The following is a 14,020-nucleotide window of genomic DNA, read 5'->3' as shown; positions in this document are numbered from 1 at the left end:
ATATCCAGTCAGTTGGCTAACTCAATAAACCATTCCAATACATCAACACTGACTGCTGTGTCATCAAATCCATTTTATGTGACTAAACAAATTAATACTGCTCCAATGGGATTCAGTAACATGATGAAAATAGGAAATGCCATCATTTTCCATCCCAGAGGGAAACATTTAAGTGAAAGTGTTCAAATGTCTATTGTTTTGTCTTTTAGCCACCTGACTTGGGCCACTCTTCTGATTTGTTTGTTATGTTGATTAAATATACATTATATGGATATAAAAAAATAAAAAATAGAATCGACAGTGAGAAACTAACTTTCTGGCCATATTGGTGATGAAAATGCCAGGCGATAACGTCAGATACAACACTTACCTCTGCTGGTGACTCTGGGCTAGAGCTGAAATCTATCCTAATACTTTAAATAACAACTAGGTGGTGTAACAGCAAACTCATCATCCTGCGTATAGGACTCATCAGAGTTCACCAGAGCAGAGTAAGGGGACTTTAGATGAACAGAAGGTAAAAGTTAGACTGCTGAACGTGCCAATAGTCACAGGAATGTCATGGGAAGTGGAGAGGGGCTGGTAATTAGGTGAGGGGACAGAGATGGAGTTAGATACCGCCACAGCTGTATGTCTGGTGTATCTTAGCCAGTGTGTGTGACAGTGTGTCAGTGCTGGCCTTTGACCCTGGCCTAAGGGACACAGAGATAATGACTGCATCTCCTGATGTTAACGGGAAAACATGTCAAATGACATGAATGAACAGTGCAAACCCTAACAAGTGTGGGCGGGTGGAAATTGTAGGCTGTGGTACGTAGTGAAGTCAGTGTGTGACTGACGGCTGCGAGACTCCCTCTTTATTCCAGGTGACAGTTCATTAAGCCAGGATCAGCACCAGTGGAGATGCAGGCGGAATAAGTCCTCTAGACTCCAAAGCAGAGCAGAACACTGCCTTCATGGCTAGAAACTACTGGGGAAGGAGCTCTCTGGCAAATCCAGGATTTATTCACATCAAGGGGGAGAGTGCATTGATCAATTTATTCTCGTAATTTCAGAGTGGAACAAACATGTAAACAGCAACCACAAGGTTTGTATGCAAATCGAACAAAATCACAAGGACAATTGTTTTCCTACAGGAATGTAAAGTTACAATGTCAGTCAAAGTTACAAATCGATTCAGAATACCAAATGCACTTCTCCAGACATTGGGATTCACTTGCCCTCTCCCTTACATACTGTAGATAAGCTGGTCTACATCACTATCTAGTGAGTCTGACTTCATCCTCTTCTCCAGTCTCTCTCTGGGTCAAAGAGGGATTTTCTGATGCCAATCTGTCTCAGTCCAATACTCAGAGTGCTTGGCACCTGCTCAGTATGACCTCTAATAACAGTCTAGGAAAATAGATGGGGATCAGACTAAAGCAACAAGACACACAGAGATACCCCTAGTCTGGCACAAGATTACGATATGTTTTTGTTCAGGAATCAGCTGTGGAACACAGTGCCATGAGGACCATCTCTCCTGGTTGTTAAAAACATGTAATTGCAGATCACTATTAAGAAATGATAAGACAATAAAAGCTGGGTGACTGTTCCATTTTTAAACATCCATATTTGATATCTATTGCTGAAAACTAATTGCCCTTTAGGACAAAGGATATGTACTCCAGCCTTGTCTGAATGAGACATGTTCGCCTCCCTGTTGAAAAACAAAAGCGTTTCAACACTGAGACAGTAAACACAAACAACTAAGTGAAGGTAGAGAACACGACTCCTCAAAGCTTAAAACAAGATTTGGTCCCATAGAATTAGAAAACAAGGAAAGTTACCCCCAACACTGAATAAAAGTTTTTGAAGGTCCCAGAATGAAAAGCACCTACTCAAAATGCAAGTCATCACAATGCCGAGTCAACACAAAGAGAGCCTGTTTTGGCTTGTGACTTCTGGGCTCTCTGATTATGTGGGTTTTCTGGCACTGACACACTGGCCAGTCCACAACGTCAAAGTCAGGGTAAAGAGACAACTTCTGTTGTCTGCCCGGGCCAAGACTTTAATCAACAGCACTTCAATTTGACTTTATGGCTGTTTAGAGAACAAGATGCACAAGTCGATGGGTTGTAGGAATGTGAAACCTTATATACACTACCACAATTATAGTATAGTTAACATTTGCACAGCCTACACTAATGACTTCAAATATTTAATTTATGTTAGGGAGTAAACATTATTTATAATAATAATTACATGGATGGCCCTCCCGTCAGCAGGAGGGCCATCCATAAACCCTCCCTGAATGCTTGAAAAACAAAAAAAAACAAATGACCCTCCTTTAAACCCTAAATAATCATTAAAACAAAGTGGATAGCAGAAAACATGTCTACCATTTACCCTCACTTCTTGGACAGACCAAACTGTTCTTCATCCTGTAAGCATTACATGGCAACGCAGGAATTTTGATAGCGCACAGGGCTGAGGGCCAGAAGGTTGTGGGTTTGCAGACAACTGTGGACAAGAATAGGGTGGAAAGATAACATTTATAGTAAAAACATTGTATGAATCTATCATCGTATTTGCAGGTCCGGAAAAAAATTCTACATCATTTTTCACATTAGCGGGATATTATTTTAATACCACACAAATTAATGAAATTACAGGCTAGGGAATGGACAGATAGGCCTAGCTATGTGTTCATCTTACCATATTTATCCAATGGCAAATTAGTGTCTTGTTCGCCACGAAACTGTCCCTGTTGGCAAATAATTAAAAATGAGACGTCATGCAGAAACATTAAGCTTTAATTTCTGGCTACTCTTCTTCCGTGGCTTAACCCAATGAGAGGTCACAAGTGTTTCCCTAAAAGCTGTCTGGGTTTTAGGGCTGTCTCCAATTGGTCTAAATTTTAAATCATGTCTTAATCCATTTTTTTCTATTTAACTAGGCAAGTCAGTTAAGAACAAAAGTATTTTTTACAATGTCATATATAGACACACCCTATGTGTTTTAATGAAATCAACTAGATACAGTGCCTTCGAAATTTATTCACACCTCTTGACTTTTTCCACATTTTGTTACATTACAGCCTTATTCTAAAATGGACTAAATTAAAAAAACAGAAATACCATATTTACATAAGTATTCAGACCCTTTGCTATGAGACTTTCAAATTGAGCTCAGGTGCATCCTATTTCTATTGATCATCCTTGAGATGTTTCTCCAACTTGGAATCCACCTGTGGTAAATTAAATTAATTGACAAGATTTGGAAAGGCACACACCTGTATAAGGTCCCACAGTTGACAGTGCATGTCAGAGTAAAAACCATGCCATGAGGTCGAAGGAATTGTCCGTAGAATGCCGAGACTAGATTGTGTCGAGGCACAGATCTGTGAAGGGTACCAAACCATTTCTGCAGCATTGCTGTCTGCAAGAACACAGTGGCCTGGATCATTCTTAAATGGGAGAAGTTTAGAACCACCGAGACTCTTCCTAGAGCTGGCCGCCCGACCAAACTGAGCAATCGGGGGAGAAGGGCCTTGGTCAGGGAGGTGACCAAGAACCCGATGGTCACTCTGACAGAGATCCAGAGTTCCTCTGTGGAGATGGAAGAACTTTCCAGAAGCGCAAAAATCTCTGCTGCATTCCACCAATCAGGCCTTTATGGTAGAGTGGGCAGACGGATGCCACTCCTCAGTAAAAAAGGCACATGACAGCCCACTTGGAGTTAGCCAAAAGGCACCTAAAGACTCTCAGACCATGAGAAACAAGATTCTTTGGTCTGATGAAATCAAGATGAAATTCTTTGGCCTGATTGCCAAGCATCACGTCTAGAGGAAACCTGGCACCATCCCTATGGTGAAGCATGGTGGTGGCAGCATCATGCTGTGGGGTTGTTTTTCAGTGGCAGGGACTGAGAGACTAGTCGGGATCGAGGCAAAGACGAACAGAGCAAAGTATAAAGAGATCCTTGATGATAACCTGCTCCAGAGCGCTCAGGACCTCAGACTGGGGCGAAGGTTCACCCTCCAACAGGACAACGACCCTAAGCACACAGTCAAGACAAAGCAGGGGTGGCTTCGGGAGAAGTCTATGAATGTCCTTGAGTGGCCCAGCCAGAGCCCGGACATGAAACCGACCTAACATATCTGGAGAGACCAAAAAAATAGCTGTGCAGCAAAGCCCCCCCTCCAACCTGACAGAGCTTGAGAGAATCTGCAGAGAAGAATGGCAGAAACTCCCCAAATACAGGTGTGCCGAGCTTGTAGCGTCATACCCAAGAAGACTCGAAGCTGTAATTGCTGCCAAAGGTGCTTCAACAAAGTACTGAATAAAGGGTTTGAATACTTATGTAAATGTGATATTTCTGGGTTTTATTTTTAATAAATTAGCAAAAATTCCTAAACACCTGTTTATTCTTTGTCATTATGGGGTGTAGATAATTAAAAAATATGTTCGAGAATAAGGCTTAACCTAACAAATTGTGGAAAAAGTCAACGCACTGTATGCATTGAGCATGTCTGATGCTTTAAGCTCACTGTTCGATGAAATAACACTCAAATGACTCAAGAGGGAGCCAGAGCTCAAGATCATAAAAAAAAAAACCTGACCCGACTATCCACATGCTCCTACTGGTTTTAGCAGATTCTGCCTTACTCTCCCGAAGTTGCCAGTAATAGGCTACATGAGGAGTCAGAAAACTTTCATGTGTAATGCCAATTTATCTTACCATTTCTACCGATCTGCGTGCCAGTTATGGTTTTCATATGTACAGTTGTAGAACGGTTTAATTTCATTATTATAATAAATTCTTCGTATCTCAAAATCACTGTCACGTGGTTAATCAAAATTCTATCTAAATGAAAATGATGCAAACCTAAAAAAGTAACTTCTATTGCCAACTATGTAAAAATAGCCTATAAAGCTAACAAATAAAAACATTCCAGCCTGCAGGTAGAAAATATATGTATTTTTATCAGGATATCACATTGGCTATGCACGGCCTGTCTGCAACGAACTTGACACACTATCAGGTTGGGTCTGGCCTGAAGCTTCTTGCAACACTGTACAACATATTTTGGGCCCCCAGAGTTACCCGAGCCAGTGAGCTTGGGACAGATACAGCTGTAGGCCATTTGCGCAAGGGATAAGAAGTAATCAGGTAGGTCTATTTTATGACATTTCCACTGGGTCACAACACAGTCATCAGATTACCATATTGCAAAAAAGAATACAAACACATCCGTCATGTAATCATTAGCTTCAATGATGACACCCTTGTAACAGAAAACACACATACACGGATTTCATCTCCCTGAAGGGGAGATCTGTTACAGAGGTGTCATAGATAGCAGCATCATTACTACTTGGATCTCATCCAGACTCAAGATATAATTTCCCCTCTCCAGGTAGACAAACACAGAAAGGCCGTAAAGAGCAGCGCTTACAACACAATATTTCAATATGACTGGGGATCAAAGGAGAGGGCTGGATAGGAGAGACACTGAACTAATAAAACAGGCTCTTATCTGGGGAGGGGTCCTTCCACAATGACCTCTGTCACATGGGGTGACTTTTAGATGCAGCTAACCCTGGCTCATCTCAACTTTTAACATGCCACTCCATTGGAATTCACGAGCCGTCCGATTGGCCCTCGGTGTCTCAGCGGGCTACCACATGCTTCCCCGTTTCCGTGACCACCATATCTAATGGAACGTTTAATAAAAAAAATGTTTAAAGCATTACAGCCAATCAAAGACAGCTTCTCCCTCTTGAGCCCATAGAGAAGCTTTCAGAGAAGCAACTGATCTTGACCCAGCCTTTGATGCAGAGAGAGAGAGAGAGAGAGGAGTAAGAGAGCTAGAAAGGGAGGGGAAAAAGAGGGAGGATAGGCTCCCAACCCTGTCAGAGGATTTGTAAAGGTCAAACTATGATTCATTTCAGGGTTAAAGAGTTCTCTGGGTTTGAATTATTGCTGAGCAAAAACCCTCCGGCGCTGTCAAAACACAGGCGTTTAAAATTGGATCCTCTTAAAACGACAAAGACAAAACATTCAATTTACACAATAAAAAGCCGCCACAACATCTCATTTGCCTCTTGACCTAAATGAGTGTTACCACGCGGCACAGATGTTGCTGCTTACCACTTTAAAGGACACGGGGAGTGGAGGAGATAGGGATTTGGTCCAATAATTACCAGTAAACCTCTTCAGGGCTTTCACTGGAGGTTGGCATCCATCTCCATGCCAATACTGACACTACAGAAAAGAGAGGAACCATGGTAAATTCAACAGGCCTATTGTGTTTGTGTAGTGGTGGCCACCAGGGTCTCTCCCCCCCCCGCCTTAGTGCTGTGGCCTCTTCAGAACTAAAACAAGAGGGTCCTTTTTAAAGGGACATTCATATGCCAAACCAGGCTGACAGTTTTATTTGACTGGGCTGCTTGTTAACATGATGAATAGCAAGGTGGGTCTGTGTTATGCAGATCAGATCGGGTTACTGTGAGGACAAACGTCAGTGGGCTTTTAGGGCGCTCACTGAGGCCGGGTTAAAACTCAAATACCCTCCATATCCCTTCTCCTCTGATTTTACTTCAACTTGGGTTTCAGCTTAGGTCAGTGGTGCATACAAGAGCAGGCTTTTTCCAAATACCACGACTAACCTATTGTACTACGTGAATTAAGATACTGGCAAGAAGAAATGACTGCAAATGGGAAGACTTTGCAGGAGTTACAGTAAAATTACTATAACCTGCCCTAGTATTAACTACTGGTCCCCTCCTGTCTCAGCCTCCAGTATTTATGCTGCAGTAGTTTATGTGTCGGGGGGCTGGGGTCAGTTTGTTATATCTGGAGTACTTCTTCTGTCCTATTCGGTGTCCTGTGTGAATCTAAGTGTGCGTTCTCTAATTCTCTCCTTCTCTCTTTCTTTCTCTCTCTCGGAGGACCTGAGCCCTAGGACCATGCCCCAGGACTACCTGACATGATGACTCCTTGCTGTCCCCAGTCCACCTGGCCATGCTGCTGTTCCAGTTTCAACTGACCTGAGCCCTAGGACCATGCCCCAGGACTACCTGACATGATGACTCCTTGCTGTCCCCAGTCCACCTGGCCATGCTGCTGCTCCAGTTTCAACTTCCACCTGACTGTGCTGCTGCTCCAGTTTCAACTGTTCTGCCTTATTATTATTCGACCATGCTGGTCATTTATGAACATTTGAACATCTTGGCCATGTTCTGTTATAATCTCCACCCGGCACAGCCAGAAGAGGACTGGCCAACCCACATAGCCTGGTTCCTCTCTAGGTTTCTTCCTAGGTATTGGCCTTTCTAGGGAGTTTTTCATAGCCACCGTGCTTCTACACCTGCATTGCTTGCTGTTTGGGGTTTCTGTACAGCACTTTGAGATATCAGCTGATGTACGAAGGGCTATATAAATAAATTTGATTTGGTAAGGTGTTAACATTCAAGCACCATTATCATTGGCAGTGGTGCGCCAACATGCCTTGGCAGTGCGTTAGGGGAGTTATCGAACACAGCTTTAAAAACACACCAGTGGAGAGTTAAGTGGGTCATACGATCAGGCTGATCAGATATCTGCTCTCACACAGTGCTCATGTTAATAAGCTCTGTAATGAGTCTCATTAGCACAAAGAAAATCAATCAAGCCAACGGCTAGCATTAATAATTCAAAGGAGCGCGTTGTGCAAGTTAAATCCACTCCCGTCTTCCCCTATCCTAACCTCCCCTGCCTAGAACTGCCAACTCTGGTTACACAGCTACACTGGCTCTCTGACACACTTGCAGTAGGGTTAGTAATGTGTAGCTACTCTTCATCAGAATATATTGGCATTATTGAAATGGACAGATTGAATTGTTCTGAAGCCAGAGGCAAATCAAACTAATCCCCTGAATCAATACAACTAGGCATACAGCAGTCTATTCATCCTGTAGTCTATTCATCCTGTAGTCTATTTAGAAGACAGTAGCTCACAGTAACGCATAACATATTCCCGTTTGCATACATTGCTTTTCTGAGAACAAAATCATGTTATACTAAAGTGACAAATTCTTATTGGAGTTTTCCTTTAGTCTATCTTTTTCAGAAGCCAGACTGAGTGTGATTGGATGAAAGCTCAACAGTGGTCGGTGAAGAATCTGGTCAGTAGTAGACCTGAGTCATTTAAAATGGATGGCACTTGACTGGGCCTTCAATAGGACCTGAATGGGACCAGCCAACACAATAAAACCACTGCGGAAGAGTAGGCATAAAACCCCTAGACACCAGCTTAGCGGAAGCTTCTTTATAGCACAGAATAAGGAAAGAAGAAAAAAAACTGCTGCAAACTCTTCCTGAAATCTCAAGCTCCATGAACATTTAGAAAAGCATCAATATTTTGGAGAATTCTGGAGATACACATGTTAAAGTGTAGGGAATGGTAGGGGGATGTGGATCTCAGCACTTACTTAGCCCAGTCCCTTTTACTGTTAGTTATTCATTTCTGAGAGTTCAACACAGTTCTTTAAATGGCCTGGCTTTCCCAACCTCACACAGTGCATGTCATCAAAGAGGGTGCTCTTGTGCAACTATGTCTGACATCAGCAACAGTGGCTGTTTAAAGGCTGTTTATTTTTTATTTTTTAAAAGCTCAGTCCCAATCCCAACCCATATACACCATGAGCATCATCAATCATTTCCCAGGGAGACAATTCAAGGTCTGATTTTGGCAGTCTTGCAGGTCCCTGTGTTGACTTAGTAGTTTTGGCAGTCTTAGTTAATAAACAGCAGGGTTATATAGTAGCCTAGCTACAGTACTGTCTATACTATGTACGCACCTGCCTTCTCCGATTACCTAATCTCCAACACTGAGGTCAGCTAAAGTCCACATTCAAAATAAAACACCCATATCTACATCAATCGGCATGAAAACATACTTTGCTGAGAACCAGGGAGGAAGAGACTTGGAGTGTTTTCTTTTAGAAAGGATCAAAGGAGTTCAGTGATGTTTGTAGCCATAAAGTTCCCTCGAACTGTTCTAGCTTCTGCACACAAAGCAGAGTTTTCAAGGCCGCCTGTAAGAAATGTCTGCCGTTGGGTTGGTTTGTCGGGAAAAGGTTTACTTTTATTGTGGCACTGCAAACACAGGCAATTAAAGGCACATTCCAGAGGTTGGCTGTTGCCCTGTAATAGTTTACAGAATGGAGGCCTGATGAGCCTCTGCCTAGACTGGCAGCCCCTCCTCTCTCATTGTAGACCCTCTTTTACAGACAGACCAGGCTTGGCCTTCATTAGGGCTGCTTACATTGCTGATAGAGAGGACGTGTCACAGAGGGATGTCTACTTTTTTTTTGAAGAAATGAAACCATCATTTAGAGGTAAAAGTTATTGCTTTCAATAATCGATGAGTGCCCCGATTTAACACTGAATAGAGCTTTTGCTTGTCACACCCAGTTTAACTAATAACTCTTGTAATAAAGTTTGCACACACACAGTTCAACTATTTTAAACAGTTCTGGAAAATGTATGTTAATATATAGCCTCATAGTAAATCATACCTAAACACAATACTGTTTATAAGTGCTGCATATGAAAGTCTACCCAACGCTCATTCCTTTCACTCTAAAACAAATACAAGCGGAGAGTGTGTGTAGAATGACTGCTTCAAATATCCCATACTGCATGAATGGCTTTCTTAAAGTCAACTTATGTTAGGGCACACAGATCATGAACAATGCCTTGCTGACTCTGATATGCATGGCTGAGTCCATTAAAACCTTAACACATGAGGGCTTCAGTAACTCACAGGTGTCCTCCAGACCAGTGCTCTAGCAGAGAAGGAAGTGTCCAATGCCTCAAACTGGAATAGAGATATGGTCTATACTATTCAAGAGCAGTATGTATTCAGAGTTTCCTCAGGATGTTTTGTCAAACAAGGAGCCAGCACTATTCCACCTTACCAACTACCACCACTGAATCTTTTAACTGATACTAACTGAAGTTTTTGGCAGGGAGGGAGTAGAGAGATGCCCTGTAAAAGTAAGGGTAAGTGTATAAATAGAGAAGGAGAGAGAGGGTCCCTACCTCCATTGGTGCAGAATGAAGCCCGGTCACTGGTCTCCACACACGTTACACAGCTGTTCACTCTCTGATTCAGCAAGGGTGTTCAGCTAGTGACAGGGAGAAGAACCAATATATGATACCTCCTTGTATAACGCATCTCTTCATCAAACACATACAATATGCTGTCTCTCACATGACAACAATTCACATTGGGACAGAGTAGGTTTACAGATTATCTCTAAAGGCATCGAGATTTTGAGACATTACAATGACACAAATCCGGGTGCATTAGGTCCTACTCCCTTTGAGTATATGACCTGGGCTAAATTCCCCCAAAGTACCACTGATACAAAGAAAATATGTTGGAAAAAATATAGTTCTGTGCCTCAGTCTAACAGTTCATAAAAACAGAAGTCTCTATGAAAGGTTTGACAAAGTATGCGTATTGGCGTAGAATAAAAACCAACTATTCATCAGCGGGCCAATTAATGTGACTTAATTCGTCTTTGATTTGTACTGGTGGATGCGTTATCTTTCCCGAGCAGATGTAACTTCCCCACGGAAACGGTACAAAGAGGAATGCACTGCTTTGCCGATTGAGAAACAAACTCCACAGACTGCATTTACACAGCACAGTGTTTGTGGAAACTGGTAACCACACTGATGCCGTTGTCATGCGACCATCGTTTATTATATTTCTGCAAAAACGTGGGATCCTATGAAAAACGACAACTTGCATCACTCACCGTTCTACTGGATTCTCTCTTCTTGGAGCTGCGAGTGAACATACCAGTCTTGTTCCAGGACGGTGGGATGAGAACTGAGACCAATAAAGCAAAAGGTACACTTGAAGAGTGTCCGCGCACGTTCGTAAACAAATCGTGGCGCTCGACTTTCCTCAAACAGAGAGCCCTGCCCTCGCGTTTCATTCATCAATGAAGAAGCGCGGTTTCCGGATACTCCAGCTCTACTTTATTGCCTCCAATAGAAGCAGCAAATTCCGCAGAATATATTAATCTTGACAGCTAAATATTGCAAGTAACACTTTACACTGTCGTTATTAATTACATTTCTAAAAGTAAAGTGTTAACCATACTCACTCCGTTCATTAGGCTACATAGAATAAAAATGTAATTGACATTACAAGTGAATTGTCAGAGTATTTTTCCATCATATAGGCCTACTGTATGAAATAAACTAAAAAGTTGTAAAACTTTGCCTTTGAATCGTTCATGAGTTTTCCTATGCTAATGTTTTACCATCAGACTGTAACCAAGCCAACCCAAGAAACTCCCCTTCTCAAACACAGAACTGAGGACTCACTTCACTGTATTCTCTCCAAGTCACATTTGGTCAGAAATGATACATTTTACCCCCATTTGTTTGATGAAGTGTCAAACTTTTCCCCCCCACTCTGGAATTTCCCATTTCAATTTCCTGTGAGGTATAGCAGGCAGAGTTGGCTCTCCAACAAGTGCTTGCCATTTACCACCAGAGAAAAGCTTTGCCGCATCACCAAGACACAGGCAGACAGACTCAATGCACTCGAGAGAGCTTTTCCTCTCAAAGGAGTATTCTTCACAGAGAGCAGAGCCATGTTAAGAATATCACTGCAATAATCTCCATGCTCAGGGCTCTATTCACTTTACTGGGCAATTGTATATATATATATTTTGTTATTCAAAGGATGGTATTACTGCCTAATATATTATACAACTCCTTGAATTCCCTCTTGGCTTTTCTCTATCTTCAACATGCTCATGTACCACTCAATTCACTACATTTCTATGTGCTTACCATGCTTCACTTCCCACAATGTTCAGACATCTGTCTTCAACACTTTTGATTCTGGAACAAGGTTACACTACTCTGAAGAAGCAGCACTGAGGCACAGATGATAAAATAAAGATAGTCAGCGCTGTCTACTGTTTGTAGGTGAGAGCTTTGATCTTCAGACTTCCTCACTCCTGTGGACTAAAACATCCACAATGTTCCACATCAGCAGGCTCTATACAGACACAGAGAGAGATATACGCACGCTCGCGCGCTCACACACACACAGTTTGTGTATGTACAGCAATGATGGTGATGGTGGTGGGGGCTGTTCTACGAGGTGTTTTATCTGCCGCTGGGTTTACGATAATCCTGATGTTATCTAAAAACAGGATGAGGATCATCATGGCCGAGGTGTCTAATATTTATTTTTCCCAGGGCATGCCATGATTTTTTACCTCACAATTTTCAGTGTTCAGAAATAAAATGTCCTTAGGATAAAGGACACATGTGTTGGGAATGTACAGTAGAGCCCCAGGACCTATAAGGACCGAGGTCACTGTTTAATCTGTGTGGGAAGATCTGGGAATATGTCTGATTTGAGCACACACAGGCACAGACGTAGACAGACACAGATGCAAGCACAGGTACAGATACAGATACAGACCCCCCCCCCCCCCCACACACACACACACACTTGATTCTACACAATGGTTAGATGTAAAACATGGAATAGAATAGAAATTGATTCTAAATATTCACTCCAGTACAAGATGATGATGTGAAACCATGTAATCTATACATAATACACACAAAACACATATTCCACATTGACAGGAGACTCCAACCACTCCCAGCATTAAATGTGCTCTAAAAAATATGAACATGCAGTCTGCACAGCTCCACGAGGTTAGATTAAGGAAACAGCTGAACTTGCTCTACTGCATAATTCAGAGGTAACTCTCCCTGCACTGCTGCAGGGGGAAATGTCAAAGCTTTCCAATGGAATACTGCATACTAAGGTGGTTTTAGTAGCAAACCCACAAAGGGGTTTTCTGTCTGTTACCACTTAGTTAGCATGGCACAGGGCTCTGGTTGGTGATACAGGGTGCAGTGACGCTGAACTCGCCCGAAGGGGAGGAGTCAACAGTTCAGGTGGGACACTGCGGCTGCTCTGACCCTAGGCTAAACACTTTACCTGGATAATTATATTAACCCACCTATTGAGCAGTCTGTTCCAGATTGAGTATTGCCAGAGGATATGAGTGAGCATGTGAAGAGCGGTTGTGTATGAATTGCTGATAAGGTTAGATTGAGTTCAAGTCATAGCACCTCATATAAGTACTCATGAAAACAAGTTAATTACCCAGTTTACCTTGTAGGTGTCAGAGTAGTTGTTCGATCTTCTCCTTTTGACAGTGATAATTGAAGTTGGAGCTGTGAATGACAGTGTGATCCTAGCACCTGGGCTCCGTAGACTTACAGGTGTTTGCTGGGTCTTGTTAAAACAGAACATGCCTATGTGAGGAAGGATCCAAATCAAATCAAATCAAATCAAATTTTATTTGTCACATACACATGGTTAGCAGATGTTAATGCGAGTGTAGTGAAATGCTTGTGCTTCTAGTTCCGACAATGCAGTAATAACCAACAAGTAATCTAGCTAACAATTCCAAAACTACTTCCTTATAGACACAAGTGTAAGGGGATAAAGAATATGTACATAAAGATATATGAATGAGTGATGGTACAGAGCGGCATAGGCAAGATACAGTGGATGGTATTGAGTGCAGTATATACATATGAGTGCAGTATATACATATGAGTGCAGTATATACATATGAGTGCAGTATATACATATGAGTGCAGTATATACATATGAGTATATACATATGAGTGCAGTATATACATATGAGTGCAGTATATACATATGAGTATATACATATGAGTGCATGGAGATGGTAAACAGTAACCATACTAGGTGAGTTGGAGGGCGCGCAAGCACACACACACATTCTACTGGCAGAGATGTCGTTCTAAGTAACATAGCTACACATGCTTTTAAAACAATCAATAAAATGCTCATAACCATTACAGGTAAAGTCATCTATTTTTCTGGCATCATGTTAGTGCTGAACCAATGACCATAACATATTACAGAGGACCTACCTCCTACATTGGAAAACATGAGATTGAA

At 42.0% G+C, this 14,020-nt stretch overlaps 1 protein-coding gene across 2 annotated transcripts in view; it reads right to left on the bottom strand.

Annotated features, from left to right (window-relative positions):
• prickle2b (prickle homolog 2b) overlaps positions 1-11,010 on the bottom strand; it is a 104,044-nt gene extending 93,034 nt beyond the window's left edge. Inside the window, exons 1-3 of one of the 2 annotated variants that reach the window (XM_031805484.1) lie at positions 10,797-11,010; positions 10,072-10,157; positions 6,136-6,249 (exon numbers count right to left, since the gene is read on the bottom strand). The gene's annotated coding sequence lies outside the window, so the exon portion shown is untranslated. The remainder of the gene's footprint in view (positions 1-6,135; positions 6,250-10,071; positions 10,158-10,796) is intronic. The other variant, XM_020491545.2, reaches the window with a different exon arrangement.
• Positions 11,011-14,020: the final 3,010 nt, after the last annotated feature.

This window comes from Oncorhynchus kisutch, linkage group LG1 (genome assembly GCF_002021735.2).
Source record: "Oncorhynchus kisutch isolate 150728-3 linkage group LG1, Okis_V2, whole genome shotgun sequence".
Lineage (NCBI taxonomy): Eukaryota > Metazoa > Chordata > Actinopteri > Salmoniformes > Salmonidae > Oncorhynchus > Oncorhynchus kisutch.
Note: the sequence above shows the minus strand (reverse complement) of the source record. Positions and strands in the feature narration are given on the sequence as shown.